Source organism: Anas platyrhynchos, chromosome 6, assembly GCF_047663525.1.
Source record: "Anas platyrhynchos isolate ZD024472 breed Pekin duck chromosome 6, IASCAAS_PekinDuck_T2T, whole genome shotgun sequence".
NCBI classification, from domain to species: domain Eukaryota; kingdom Metazoa; phylum Chordata; class Aves; order Anseriformes; family Anatidae; genus Anas; species Anas platyrhynchos.
The window spans coordinates 6,274,485-6,289,098 of NC_092592.1; the positions used below are offsets into that span (position 1 = coordinate 6,274,485).

Genomic DNA, 14,614 nt, shown 5'->3' on the forward strand with positions numbered 1-14,614 from the left:
ATAGAGCATCTAAATGCCTAATTGGAGCTTGTTGATGGCATTCCTCTATGGTCAGTGGAAGAAAAGTGGTACTGGAGAAGACAATTCTTCCCATCTATTGCATTTTCCTGAATGGGAAGTGATGAAGGGAAAGGCTAGAGAGAAACATTAGTCCAGCTTCCTGACCTTTAGAGGGCTGAAGTCAGTTGAAATGAACTTCATTCTCCTCTTGAACTTCGGCTGCCTGTGCTGGGTCTGTTCCCACATTAACGATGCTGTTGGGAGGTGACTCCGACAGTAATCAACACTTTGTAATCAGGTCCCAGTACAATAAACATTGGTCATTAAAATAAAAATTGGTCACTAAAATAAATCCATGGGTGCTACTCATAATAAAAAATAAAACAAAATAAAATAAATGAATGGAAAGACTTATATAGCCCTTTTTCTAGATTTAACCAGAATGGCCTTGATCTTGCAAACCCTTCACTACGTTTGTAAGCTCTAAGCAAACCTGGAGTTACAAGGACGTGTTTGACATGTGAATGAAGCAGGGCCTGCACGTTTTACTGAACTGGCCTTTTGCATTAGGTCCTGTTTCACACTTAGTGAAGCAAAGCAACATGGTCACAAGAAAAATAGCTTCTGGTCTAACATGAAAGAAAATAGCTTTTTGCAGCCTATTACAGAGTGCTCCTACTGAACTAAGGGGGAAAAAGTGAAGCACAAAACGAGGCAGACCAGCCTTCTTACTGAGTTTTGCTCCATGCAACCTAAAATTGCTTTTCCTCCGAGAATCCCCAAGCGCATTGGGCAATTACAAACAAATGTGATAAGACGTGGAGGTCTCAGAAGTTTTAAAATTCCTACAATTTTCTGAACACTGGCGATGGGATAAAATCATGCCTCTCAGTCTGCAGCCTTTCCGTAAGTGGCTCTAAGTGGGTTTCCCACTTACACAAGGGCTGCAGACTCAACTCCACAGCTACATGCTGCTGCGAAGCAGCACGACCACGCTGACAGCCAGCCAGCACTCCCACCCCCCAAACCCAGCCTCAACACTTCTGTGCTCCTCTGCAGCAGCCACTGCAGACATGGGAGGGACTGAAGGCGACGGTGGGGACACTGGAGATGTAGTAGTGGGCAGGAGCTGCAAGCTCTTAGGAATGTAGGCATGGTGCCCTCCACTGCAAATTTAAAGAGTTCCTTACCTCTTTTTAACTGCAAAGATGCTACTAAAGAGTTGGGACTCCTAAGGAGATACACGCCATTTTATAGTTATGTTGCTCTAAATAAACATCGATAATAGCATTCATATGGTAAACAAAATTAGCAAGACTGGATCATAAAAATAGTTAGAACTTGGAAAACCATTTGCTTATGGTTAATAGCAGCACAGCTCTACCTGTAGGGCACTCAAACTTCACCCCAAGTGAGCTTTCTCTGCCCTCTTTTGGGAATTACATTCCAGGTGCAGAGCTGTTTCCTACCAACTATGTGGGTACGAAGCAGGTAAAACATACAATAGCAGAAACCACTTTGGCTCAAGCTGGCAATGAAACTTATTATCACCTAACAGCTGTTTAGTAGCCCACACCCACCCCTGCACAGAAGTCTGGTTTACAGCTTGTCTTTGCTGCCTGACAGAGCCCTCAGCACAGCTCATGAGTGCTAGCTGGGCTGTAGTCACGGATGGAGCACAAGCCCATCCCAAAGACCCAGTGACAGCCAGGGAGGCAGCAAGACAAAAGCTTCCGAACACCAAACTACAGCTGCAGCTCTGCCAATTCAGTGTTTTTGCATGGCCATGCTTCTGAGGGCAGCCAGAGCTGAACCAAGGCAGCTGCTGTGCAAGAGCCACCAGCAGCAGTCCCACCGCATTGCAGTAGCCCTCGTTGCCTTCTCCTCGGGCTTTGGCTCCGTGGCCAAGACACCACCGCAGTGTCTGAGCTTACATCTGGGGCTCTGCCCTGTTCAGGAGCTTCTTTCAGATCTTCCTACCCAACAGCCACCCCAGCTGGATGTGAATGAACTTCAGATCACAGCTCTGAATGCTCCCACAGCAAGGCAGAAGGGCAAATGCAAAGATAGTGCTAAGTGGTTCCCCTTAGGAAGCACCAGATGTAGGCATTCCCTGCTCCACGGGTAATATCCTGTACTGGAGACCCTTGGGTTCACCCTCTTCTTCCTCACCCTTCTTAATTTGTAAGGGTCAAGTTCACCTTTTCCAAGGGGAAGTGCTTTTTGCCACCCGCTGGCAGAGGTGATAACAGAGCAGGGTATTCATTCAGCTTGCACGTACCTGTTCCGAATACCTGTGAGACCACATCCTGGCTGATCTGATCTGCCTGAACTACCAGCCTCAAGATTTGATACAGGAAGATGAAGGGCAGCATATTTGCAGCAGGCATCCTTCAGAACACGAGGCAGACATTTTTCTCCAGTTCATCCGGAATTCTGCTTCATTTGGGACTTCTTTATTTGAATCTGAAAAGTGTATTTGTGAGAAACTGAATGAACTTCAAACAAGCACAAGGAAGCAGAATGCCATATGGCATATTCAGATTCACGGAGTTGCTACCCCGCTTAATAAATCTTCTTTTACGTACATTTTTGATAAAACTATTGTATCCTACAGGGATTTTAATTTTATGTCTCAAAAGGAGGTTAATATATTAAATTTTACTGTATACAGATTAAATGAGGACTTTTGAAAATTCTCAAACTTATCTGCACAACTAAATAAATTTTCTGACTTTGCACTTGGGGTAATTGTAATAGAATTTTTGATCCCTGGGTAGATGGATGTAATAGTCCTATAAATCCCAGATTTTCAACATCTTCAAAGACTATAAAATGTTTATGAGAGAATATGGTTTTAGAGACATCTGGTGGTTATATAAGCCTAAGGAGAGAAATCAACCATGGCAGTATTAAACATAAATTCTACTTTTTCAACAACAGTATCCTGTAAAGAGAGAAAGAGATTAGCTTATTCACTGCCTCTGCACATACCGAGGTAAATAATTTACCCCAAGAGGTCACCTTGTTTATGGTGATTTGGCAGCTTTGCTTACAGTAGAAGAAAAAAATAATAGTAAGATTTTTCAACATAAATTAATGGATGTTTCTTTCAGTGGTATTTAAACTTACCACGATTTAGTCAGAGTATGATGGGGGCAAGAGACTGGAGATGCTGAATATTTTAAATCCTACTGCTAGACAAAATCATTCTCTCTGTCTGCGCCTAGTTACCGTGTCTTTTGTTCTAACTTCTGGTGTGCTGCTTTTTGTTTAAAAGTTCACTAACTCCCCAGTATAATTTTACTGAAGTGCTTGCCTACAGCTAGAACAGCTCAGAAATAGAATCTCTAAACTTGTAGGATCAAAATACAGGAAAAGCACAGGTACTCTGAGGCAAAGTCAAAGATCCATGCTTTTTTTATCTTCATTAATAACACACTTTAACGACTATTAGAGTGATTTATAAGGATTCATAATTTAAGTCTAGGGCCTTATTAAAACTTCAAGTGTTCAGTGCCACATCTAAACCTCCTCCATATCCCCACAGATCTTCTACTAGGGTATGAAACATAGAACGACTCATTTGGAGACATAAAATCAAATCCTCCTCTCAGTTACACTAATGTAAATCCGAAAGAAAAGGAAGAAAGAAAACTCCCCGGTTAGATAAAGAACATAAAAAGAAACCACTTCAGTTTTAAGTAAGAGTGAGAAAGCTGGATTGCCCTCCCCTCCTGTACCCGAGATGACAGGGCTGTGATTGCGAGAGATCAAAAATGTCCTCGCCAGCCCACGCCGTAGCACAGCCTCAAAGCCTTTTAAAGCAAGAAGAATTCACAGCTCCTGCTCGCCGGGGGCAGGACTGCTCCTTTCGGTGTTTAGGTGGGCAGGGAGGCCCCGTGCTCCCGTCACTCCGGTGTTCCCAGCCCACTGGCAATTTTCCCAGCTATTTTAGGAGCATCTGTTGTATCAGCCAACGTGTTGCACTCCTTCCCTCCGCTTCCCTGCTCGTAACACTGCTGCCACCCCGTCTTCACACCCCCCTCCCTCTCCTTGGCGAGCGCACATTGCGCTACATCTCTGCAAGAGAACGAACCGACTGCAAGTGAACCACCACAAATTCATCTGTTCCCCAAGGCTAAAGTTTCTTGGCCACTTTTTGGTTGAACAATGGGGCTACCACCACTCCCACGGCACGTGCTTCTTGAATGCAACCAACCCCAAAGCAAGACCTCGGAGGACCAAAGCAAAAAGCAACCCTCTGCTTTATTTTATTTTTAGCTTTCCAAGCACGAATCAGCAGAAATTCTCATGCTAGGGAGGGGCTTCTCATACATATTTTTCCATCCTGATTACTCAGAAGCAGTTTTCTCTTAAAAGTCCTAACTTTGAATGTAATTTACATGCAATGAGCTGCATTACTATTTCATTATGTTTGAGATTATACATGTACATAATTCAGGATATTTAAAGCCACGGTTGCTGTAGAAACCGTAATTATATTTCTTGTTAAATCATTAAAGTTAACATCATTTATGGAATTACAGAGTGTTACGCAGGGGTAGGAACAGAGCGGTGTGTACGGCCACCTCGCAGCTGAGCTCTGTCCATGCACACACACATCAGGAAATGCAGAACTGAGGCATCTCCAAAGAATCTGAATAATCCAGCAGCTCAAGTCCCATTTTAGACATAATTTGGCCAATTCTGTCTGTTGCTTTATGTTCAAAATTTGCATTCGTTGAAATGTCTTTAAGGGCCTCAAGTTCCAGCAGGATTGGCTTCCATGGGCTTGCTCTGATGAGGGCAGCACCTACAGGCTCCAAAACAAGATACAAATTGAATGGAGGAAAAAAATATACTGACTTTTGTTCATCTCTCACTTTGATCCCGTGCAGGATTTCCCCTTCTCCTCCAAACATGCCCTCCCCAAGCCCCTCCATCCTCTTGGGAGCTGATGGGCAGCTGCCTCCTGCCCAAGAGGAGCCCCCTGCAAGGACAGTGCTGTTTGGGACAGCTCATCTGCAAGCTGAGCTCATCACTCAGGCACACGCAGCCTTGTGGGATGCCGAAAAACCCCACATGGAGCAGTGATGCTCTGTACGCATCCCTGAGCACTGAAATCACTCTCATCATAGCTAATTACTCTGTGTCCCTGCACACCTGGGAGAGGGGACGGGCTGCTCTTGACACACTGCGGGAAGACTAAATCCTCATTTGTGGATCCGCCTTTGCTCACAGAAGTCTGGGAGTATACAATGGAGAACAAAATGCCTTGCAGACTGATACTCTATCACCTCTTGAAAAATATGAGCTGCCTTCCAAAAAGGGAATAGCTGTGGGCTGATATCTGGATCCTTTTAGTCACATGAAAACTGTCGAAATTAATCACGTCTCATGTTCCAAGCCACAACAGAATTAGCATTCAACTGCACATCACCTAAATCATTACTTAAATTATCATCATTTGTCAGATGAATCCTCGCCTCCGTCTCTAGTGATAATCCATGGTTAATTGAAATGTTGCGTAATACGAAACCTGCTGGGAAAATCGTAAAAATTTTGGAATACTCATGTGAAAATGTGCTACTAGTTCATCGGTATGAAGACATGTGAGTCTCCTCTGCTGAAGGCCAGAAGTTATTTCAGCATCAACACTGATTTTATATGCCTCATTATGCTGTAGCTTTCCTTATAATTTCTATAATTTCCCTTATAGTTTCCAGTAATTTTATAATTTTCTTTTTACAATTGAAAAAAAAAAAAAAAAGAAGAAATAATAGAAGAGAGAAAAGAGCCAGTGCATCACTGCAGTTTGGGTTTGCTCCCTGAGACCACACGCAGATAAGCAAACTTGCTAAAATACAGCTGCAGTTTTAGAGGCAGGAAACTTGGGAGGCTATGCACTGCCCTCCTAGGGAGAGGAGAGAGAGAAAGAAGGATGAAAAGCAAAACATAATTTCTTCTTCCTTCCTGCAGCTGAAGGATAAGGAGCGAGAGGACGTGCATTTTATCAGACTCACCAGAACTAATGCCATCTCAGGAGATCATAGAGCGAGTGCAAGATAAATCTTCCCTTTTCCTTCTGCTCTTGTAGCCATTCATGCCCATTCATGCCCATCCAAATGCCCATCCCAGGAATTCAAATGTGGTTCTCAAAGAGAAGCCCGGCGTCACCTCAGTGTGTACAAATCACCCTGCTGCACTGCTGCCATCCTATCTCTCAGGGTCCTGTGACCAGTGAAAAGGTGATCAATAAGCCACAAACACATCAAAAGAGTTCACACGTAGCTGTCAAAACATGGCAAATGGGAGAGAAAGAATGAAAAGCCTTTAGAGCCATCAGTCTTGAAGGTTAAGATGTTTTGGGCAAAGATGCTCACCTCCATACTACAGTCCCTGTGTACAAATGGCATTAACTGAGTCCCACCTTTTCCTCACCTGGGTTATGTCCTTCTCCAGAAACAAATTTTAGAGCCAATACATGGATTGTTTTTTTGCTCTGCCTTTTAACAGCTTTCAACTGTTAAGTCTTCACTGTTCCTCGACAATTTGCACACAGGTTTTCATGAGACCTGCAGCAGCACGGAAGGACTCTTCATCAGCTGGTTGGGGAAGAATTGGTAGAGGCACCCACCAATTCCTGGGACTGCAGCGGGACTCTGGACAGAGAGCTGGTGGGACTTCGGAAGGCAAGCACTGAATGGGGTGAATTTGGGAATTCCACAGCACAAAGACATGGAATAAAAACCAAGGAATAAAAACCTCCAGTGAGAGCAAAGCCAGATCCTCTAAGTCACATCTACACCATTCACATGTGAGGGTTACAGGACTCAGCCCTGGCTCTGTTCCTAACAAACTCCCTCTAAAGCAAGTACACACGAACAGGAGGCACTTCTCCTAGCTCCTAACCTGTTCGCTGCCCATGCTTTCTTCTCCCCTTTGAAAAGTTGATTAAGAATAGAAAAATCACGATGAGTTGAAATACACATCTTCCCAAAAAGCAGGTCATCTCTTGCTGCTTGTTGATGAGGTGGGAACTTCAGCTTGTTCCCACAGTTCATTATATGGTATTTAAAGATTTACTAGAACACAAAGTTCGTATAATTATCGTGGTACTTGGCATAGTCTTAGGTGCTCGCACTAGATATGATCCCACTGAGTCTTTCAGGCACTGTCCCAAAAAAATCTGATGTACCATCTACTTTCTCCTGTCACTCCTCATTATTTTTGATTAACTTGCTTTGCTGAAAGACTATTACACTGATTAAATCAGAAGGATCAGCAGAAAGTCAAAACTACACCTTTGAACGTGAATCTCTAACAATTATAAAACAAACTTGAAGCTACCATGCTGCTATAGAGTATTTAGAAGCAATTCAGCGTCAGCTGTCAGTCAGATTTCTGCAGCCTGAACTAGTTATTTCCAACTGGGAACGTATCTAGCAAAGTCGTAACTGCTGATTTAATGAATGATTATAATGGTTTTGAAGTATTCACTTCAAAAGTTTAAGCAATACAAAACTGATCAAACTTTTAAGTCTCACTGCAAACTGTAAACTAAATTCAGATTTAGCAAGAATTCTCTGTAGCCCAAGAACTTGCACCCAACAACCAAACTACTGCAATTTGTGTATTATATTACTGCTAATCGCATCACAACATTTTATTCAGAACTTACCCAAGTAAGTTAACAGGATATGTACAAGTTCTCCTAAATAATAAAAAAATGAATAATTGAGCAGCTCATCCAAAGGCCACTGCAGTCATTAGAAAAAGGCTGACTCCAGCTGTTTTTTTAGTCCAAGTTTACCTATGAACTCCAAGACTCGGCCTTATGTAAGTAAGGAACTGCCTTTAAATTGGCGAATAACAAACACAGGAGAATGAAGCATGTCTCTGCAGATCTGCATGTGATACTTCATATCGGAGAGATCCTCATCTTTATTAAAGGTTAGGATTTCTCATATCCTGTTCCGTGGCTTCTATCAACACTGCCAGGTAAATCTTCTACGTGCAATGCAAAGTACCAAAGACTTTCCTGCCTATCTTTGACGGGGTAAGAACATGCCCAGCTTCCTTTAATATAAAAAACCGTAACAGATTTCTAGCACTCCCACTTCCTGCCAGAGCTGGAATGAGAAGGCCTTTTGCTATTTAATTACAGTGTCATTTTTTTTTCCTCTTAATGTGTGTCAAAAAAAAGAAAGGGGAAGCGGTGGGAAATCATACACTTTTTTTTTCTTTTGCTTCTCCTTAAATTACAGTCCTGACATTTGAGGGAGGACTCCTGCCAGAACAGGTCATCGTCTTCTCTCATCCCTACATGCCACTGCTGAATCTGACTACGCTTGGGGCTTTCAGAAACCTCCCTTCTCGCCCCTGAGCAGGCAAGGCCCTCGCATGCGGGTGCCCCGAGCAAGCACCGTGCGTCTGGGAGGCGCAGTTAGCTCACCGTTATCCCTCTTTAATCACAGCTCTGCTCTGTCTTACAGTAGACTCACTTATTAATGTTGCTTTGGAGACAGCAAAATTGCCCTAAAAGATTCAGCTAATGATAAAATTCATCTTTTTAAACATTTCTCTCATTGTTACATATTTATCCATTTTATTTCTGTTTGTACATAGGTGTCTGCTTTCATTTATATTCATTTCATTCAGCCTCTAACGTTCTGGTGGGTTGTAAAAACAATATATATTAGGGAAACGACAACAAATTAATTTTACAAACATAATGCCTAGAGAGGAGGCCTACAAAGCTGTCCTTCCTCGTGTATCATTGCTGCTTATGGCAGAGGAATTCAGATGATCATTACCAGACAAAGTAACTCAAAAAAGTAAAGACTGTCACTTCTACTTACGGTTTGCAGATTTAATGAATCTTCCTAATCTATCACGCAGTATTTTATAACCCAAAGAGAGAGAAGAAAGAGTCACTATACACCCACGGTCCTTCAGGAACGGTTTTATGTGGCTTGCCAGCTGGGGCAAAGGCCCCAAAGCAGACCCTCCTCAGGTTGTCTCAAAACAACCTCTTGGTGAACCGTCAGACCCAGGGGGCTGTGCTTTAAATGCTGGATGGGTCTGCAGGGACCTGCCCCTCCAGCACTTCTTCTTTTAAGACCTATAAGCATCAGGGAGAAGGCGGACAGCCCCTGAACCCCAACAAACCTGAACCTCAGCTGCACACAAAAGCAACAGAAATCTCAGAGATTAAACCTGTTTCAGAATTTGTTAGCCACACCACGAGCCTTTCTTCCCCACTGAGCAGTTCTGCACCACCCTTTATCCACCCCACTGGAAACCCAGCTTGTGCTCACAGCAGGGAGAAGCCACGCCAGCTTCTCCCCCCAAAACACCAGTGAAATGGCTGAGGGAAACGAGGAACCTCTGCCAAGTGGCAAAGACTGTTACTGCTTCTCTCCCCTACATGTTTTCCAGGCCACTTTTCTCCCCACATTGATCAAATGCCAAGTTTCTGTCTTGCCTTGCAGGTTGGAACAATTTCTGGTACAGCGCAGAAAACAGCCTTAGCCCACCTGTGCAGACATCACCCAACTTCAGCCATCCCATAGCTGGGGTCTATGCCAATCACCAAGATCTTTCTGTAGCCCCAAAAGAGAGAGAATCTAACTCAACATGCAGTTTTTGCTCTCCTTGTCTCACACAGCATTCTTACAGTGGGACAGACGCACTCTGGGCTGTAACAGCCCTTCAGAGACAACAAGGCACGTGCTGCAGCCTCTGCTGCAATAGGCAAAACAAGAAAGGGATGAAAATCACCTTCTCGTAACTTACAACTCATGGCATTTTTTAAAAAGCACTACAGATGTGCCATCCTGATTATGTTCTTCCAGGTGACTTCAGTATTCAATTACAGGAATTCATCCAAATTGTCATTTATCAGTGAGTAACTCTACCTTCTTGATCTTCTCACTCCTCTGTGCCACCCCTGAATGAAGCTTTCAGAACGTAAAGAAATCCAGGCCAGTGAGTTAAGAGCACAGCTTGCACAGCCAGTCAGTAGTAGCCCAGCACATTTCCTCACTTTTGCTCCCCAGCTGTGCACACAGGGTGTGTATCCTGAGCACACAAACCCAAGGGTCTGGATAAATACAAGAAACAGCTCCCCCAGACTTGTGCCAAGGTTTATCCTCCAAAATGTGCAGGCAAGGAAATTACACTGCATTTAGGCAGCTCTTTTATTCTCAGTTTGCAAACTTTAAACTGTTCAGTGACCCGGTAGAGCGTGACAACTTTTTCCTATGTTAATAATTTCAGTGCTGGTAACAACTTAAGGCAAGCCTGAAGGGTGAGATACGCTGTCATTACCTCTTAGTCTGCCAGCTTTCAGATTACGATGTAGCTTGATTTCAGTTTCCAAAATCTCCAGTTTAACAAGAAGGGTTAATGCAATAAAACAGCATACCTTCTGCACATCCCACTAATTCTGAAATGTGAAACAAAAGGGAAAGGCTTTTTAAGAAATGATATATTCAACCCAAAACCTCTCTTACTGAGGATGTGCACACTCCATACTGGCTGTACGGAGCAATTCTGCTCTCACTGACATTTTTAGTTATCTTGTTCCACTTTAAGCTAGTGACCTCTTTCAGAGGTAAACTGACCTTTAACCTGCCAGAAGACTTCATGTCAACAGGAAAAGGGACTGTAAAGCTTGGGTCTCCTGCCACTCCTCTGAGAAAGATGTTTCCACATTGACTTTATTTCATACAGTTTATCTTCATTCGCCTTTCTTCAATTTTAAGACAGGTTTTGAAGACGCAGCTGTAGATAAGGAAAGTCGCTGTTATTGTGATCTCTAGATACTGATACATGAATCAAAATTCACCTCATTAGCTCCAAGAATGACAGGTTATTAGCTGTTATTTTCTACTAGCTTCTTTTCTCTTTGTCAGAACTACTACCCACTGAAAGCTAATATAAGACAGCAAAAAAAGACTGATTTGGTATGTGAAGACCTAATAACCATCCATCTCAGAAAAGTGCACTTTAAAAAGACTTAATTCCCCATGTTAAGTATTTTTGCTAACAAAAATGTGTATGCAAACATCACCATTTGCAATGAAGAGACATATGAGCAGCTGATGCCTGTAATACACGTGCCCTTCCCCTCTAATGCAGCCTCCAGAAGGCAGCGCAAGGCCTGGGCATCATTAGAGGCCGATGTAATTGCATTATCTATCTCGGTGCACTACATAAAAACATGGGGCAGGAACAGCACAGGTGTGCCAGGAACAGCCTGCCTGCAGAAGTCCCATTGGCCCCATTTTCTGTTTTTCTGGGAGCGCCTCCGCATTCTGCAGCATCCTGGAAGCGGTGCAGCTCCTGCCTTCGCTCCCTGCCTCCCCAGGGAAAGCAATTTTGGATGAGACGAAAGGCTTTGGCACTTCTCTAACCAGACCTTGGGTTGGTTCCCTGTCCCCCCATCCAGGTACAATTACACACTGCACCTTTTCCAAGTGGTTATTTTCTCAGGTCTTTTGTAGAAATACCCATTCAGCGGAGATAAGCTCATCGCTAAAAGCCTTGGATCTCATCAGTTTACTTCCCCCTGCTTCTAGCTTTCCTCCCAGTGCTGATATCCCTGGTTCTGGCAACACACCGATCTATGTTCTAGTACCAACCAAGAGCCTCAGCTCTGGGACGGATAATACAGTCCGTTCATCTGCTGCTGTGCCATTGTCCCCTGCTCCCATGGAGAATTCCTCCAGGCTAATGGGGCACTGTCACCTCCTTTGTCCAACCACTCGTTGTCTTTACCTTTTTGTATTAACACTCACTATTACATTGTCAGGCTTTTTCTTTTTCTTTTTTTTTTAATCCATTTACTCTTGGAATTATCTTCTTTTTGAAAACTTTTGAGCTTCACCTAGCATCCTACCTCATGGCCATCCCTGGGATATTCCAGATTTGCTGCCTCCTTCACACATTTAAAGCACTGCCAACACTCTAAGTTCAATTGCCAAATAACTTGCTGATGAACTCTTTTAGGGTTATTTTTTTTTTTTTTTTTTATCTTTCATAGTCCCTCCCTGAGCACCTCTCAGCCTTTTACCTAATACTCAGTTGTCCCTAAACTGCAAGATGAGTTTTCAGCCTTCTATGAGTTGCAAAGGCTCCCAAGTTTCACCTTTCTTGAAGTACTCATCACACTCACACATTTCTCTGGCATTTCTCATTTTGATATCCTAGCTCCCTTCAATGCCTGTACCATAGTTTCATAATTATTGTCTCCTGAGGTAGCAGAAAGTGTGTTTTTTAAAAAAAAGTCAAAACCAGCACCTGTCAAACACGAAGCTGCTTCCAACATCTCCCTTCTTGCTGGCACAAGGCACTTCCAGCCACAAGACGAAGCGCTGTTTCCAGAGGGGTTGAGATGCACCAGGGTTTTTAACTGCTCTGCTTTTCCAGTTTCTGGAACGTTTTACTGTTTTGCTCTGAAACAAAGCAAGCCAGATTACCGGTCAGAGTTTTCTTTCATTCAGCAACTCTTTGGCCAGCACCACCTACGGGCTGCCTTACACCAGACTTCCAGCAGACCTCGCAAGAGCCCGTTACCCGGCCAGCTCTCCCAGTAACACCAGCCCCTGGCAGGACTGGTTGTGCAGATAACGCACATTTTCCCTAGAAATACATTTTGGTATCTTGGCTACCATTAAAAAGCTTACAGATAGACTTCAGTACAGGTTGTGGGCTTTAATACAAAAGGCTTAGAGCAGGCTCTTGTACTCTGAGCTGCCGAACTACACAGGATGCACTTTTATGCTTTAATATTTCTGTGAGGTTACCAAGTTACAGTAACGTGCAGTGATGTATTTATCTGCCTTCGGACAGATCCTAGTCTTCAGGCAGATGAGCATAAATTGAAGTAACTCAATTGTTCTTGTGTTTTCTCAGGAGTTACACTAATTTAGCTAACAATTGTCTTCAGACCATTGAATTAAATTGCTTTACAAGGCAGCACTTTAATGTTCATATTCTTTAAATTAATATAAACGTGTCTTTCCATTATATTTTACATAAGATCCATTTCAAATGCATTAATTCAATTACCTTGTTTTAGATAGGCTTTTACCAGTGCCAGAAAGTCAGTGGCAAGTTCCTCCTGGCAACCCCCGTAGCAAGACTGAACTCTAAATGTGCATACATTTACATCTGTAAAGTCAGACTTAAGCGATGAAAATGCAATTACTTAAATTCTGCAGACTTTGACAAAATTGTGTTCTATATATGAGATTTTGTAAATGCATGCTTGTTTCAGCCTGTAAGCTGCATACACCATGCCACATCCCACACCTTCTAAAATCAGCAGTTGCATTCCCCTTGGAGCCAACGGGAACAAAATTTGTCCTATGTTCCCCGTTACTAAAAGAGGTGAAAAAATGCAGTGTTAGTGGCTTGATATAAGCTGAAAAACTGAAGAACTTTCTCTTCAAACATGCTGAAATGTATCAGGTCTTACAGAAAACTTAATCTGTGAGGTTCACCGACCGACAGAGAGGCTTTCCAAATCTCCACTCACACAGCCAGGAAAAAAAAAATTAGAAGTGTGAAAACTTTGTACTTTTTATGCAACTTAATCCTACCCTCCTATACACTCTGACAAGCAGGAGCAATGAACATTTCCAACCAGGGCATTTGTCCTGTGACTGCAAATCCAGTGTTGCCCCACCTAGCTGGCAAAGGGGAAGCAGAACCCAGACAAAATCTTCCTTACCACTTTGAAGAGGCTGCCTTGTCCTTTGAGAATCACACGCGCGCCTGGCACTTTGCTTACAACAGAAATATCAGTGCAGCCACTAAGGTAGTGGGACATGGGAGCGGGATGTAATTAATACGGGACCTGCATCGTATTTGGATGTGAATTTCTATATATTGAGTGTGCTATAGGAAGTTTGTGCAAAAGGGCTGATTGTTACTCACTGCTCATACAATGTACTTGATCAACCCAAGTATTTCCTTACGAATTACTGGAAAGTCAATAATCATTGTTTCCAAAGACGAAGCTCTCTTTCCACGAGCCCACATCAAATATCGGATTCTTCCCTCTAAGCAAACACCCTGATAGAAAGAAGGAGAGGTCCACAAACGTGCACTCGGGTCATCCACCCGCCTGGGCTGGGGCTGAAGTCCTGGCACCAGAAGTCCAACCCGGCCAGCTTTGCAGTGCTGCAGCCTCTTCACTACAGCACCAGAAAAAACAATTCTCTGCCCAGATTTATCCCGTCTTTGTCCCTGCGCCACATACACACAAAAGAAAGTTTGCTTGATGTAAGTCGGAGTGCAAATTGAGTGATGCTTTGTACCAGCCAAGGATCTCCTTCTGGGTTTTGTGCAGTCACAGAGATGAAGCTCATTATTCACGTAACCACTGCAAAAATATTATTCCAAGGCCTGGCGCTGCCTTTTTGTTCAAGCAAACCCCTTGCTGAAGTGAAGATTTTTCTTTTTATTAATGTTTGTATAAGAACAAAGAAAGTTCTTTTTAATTTACTCAGTAAAGCAAAGAAATGAACAGTGAACATTAAAATACTACATGGGTTGAGATATTTCAAAGCCCAAACAGCTCTGGTTTAATGGATGTGTA

At 43.1% G+C, this 14,614-nt stretch overlaps 1 long non-coding RNA gene across 2 annotated transcripts in view; it reads right to left on the reverse strand.

Moving 5' to 3' along the window:
* The window catches only part of LOC106016127 (uncharacterized), a 120,469-nt gene that overhangs the window by 83,608 nt on the left and 22,247 nt on the right, over positions 1-14,614 (reverse strand). For both annotated transcript variants that reach the window (XR_011810420.1, XR_005266888.2), the window contains 4 exons: positions 12,310-12,464; positions 10,632-10,791; positions 10,336-10,453; positions 2,282-2,466 (listed from right to left, as the gene is read on the reverse strand). This is a non-coding gene — a long non-coding RNA (uncharacterized lncRNA). The remainder of the gene's footprint in view (positions 1-2,281; positions 2,467-10,335; positions 10,454-10,631; positions 10,792-12,309; positions 12,465-14,614) is intronic.